The sequence below is a fragment of the Nematolebias whitei genome, chromosome 2 (assembly GCF_014905685.2).
Source record: "Nematolebias whitei isolate Nwh7 chromosome 2, NemWhi1, whole genome shotgun sequence".
Taxonomy (NCBI): domain Eukaryota; kingdom Metazoa; phylum Chordata; class Actinopteri; order Cyprinodontiformes; family Rivulidae; genus Nematolebias; species Nematolebias whitei.
In genome coordinates, this window is record NC_056499.1 from 6,462,573 (window position 1) to 6,463,449 (window position 877).

The 877-nt window shown below is 53.4% G+C and overlaps 1 protein-coding gene across 2 annotated transcripts in view; it reads left to right on the top strand.

Moving 5' to 3' along the window:
• The window catches only part of nedd4a (NEDD4 E3 ubiquitin protein ligase a), a 37,507-nt gene that overhangs the window by 32,351 nt on the left and 4,279 nt on the right, over window positions 1-877 (top strand). The window lies entirely within an intron of this gene.

The following is an 877-nucleotide window of genomic DNA, read 5'->3' on the forward strand; positions in this document are numbered from 1 at the left end:
CAAGGACCAAACATGAGAGATAGTGGCCCTCCAGGACCAAACATGAGTGATAGTGGCGCTCAAGGACCAAACATGAGAGATAGTGGCCCTCAAGTACCAAACAGGAGGGATGGTGGCGCTCAAGGACCAAACATGAGGGATAGTGGCGCTCAAGGACCAAACATGAGGGATAGTGGCCCTCCAGGACCAAACATGAGTGATAGTGGCCCTCAAGGACCAAACAGGAGGGATGGCGGCGCTCAAGTACCAAACATGAGGGATAGTTGCCCTCTAGGACCAAACGTGAGAGATAATGGCTGTCTAGGACCAAACATGAGCGATAGTGGCCCTCAAGGACCAAACATGAGAGATAGTGGCTCTCCAGGACCAAACATGAGGGATAGTGGCCCTCCAGGACCGAACATGAGGGATAGTGGCCCTCTAGGACCAAACATGAGAGATAGTGGCCCTCCAGGACCAAACGTGAGGGATAGTGGCCCTCTAGGACCAAACATGAGAGATAGTGGCCCTCCAGGACCAAACATGAGGGATAGTGGCCCACTAGGACCAAACATGAGGGATAGTGGCCCTCCAGGACCGAACATGAGGGATAGTGGCCCTCAAGGACGAAACATGAGAGATAATGGCCCTCCAGGACAAAAAACTTGAGGGATAGTGGCCCTCCAGGACCAAACATGAGGGATAGTGGCCCTCCAGGACCAAACATGAGAGATAGTGGCCCACTAGGACCAAACATGAGGGATAGTGGCCCTCCAGGACCAAACATGCGAGATAGTGGCCCTCAAGGACCAAACTTGAGGGATAGTGGCCCTCTAGGACCAAACATGAGAGATAGTGGCCCTCTAGGACCAAACATGAGGGATAGTGGCCCTCTAGG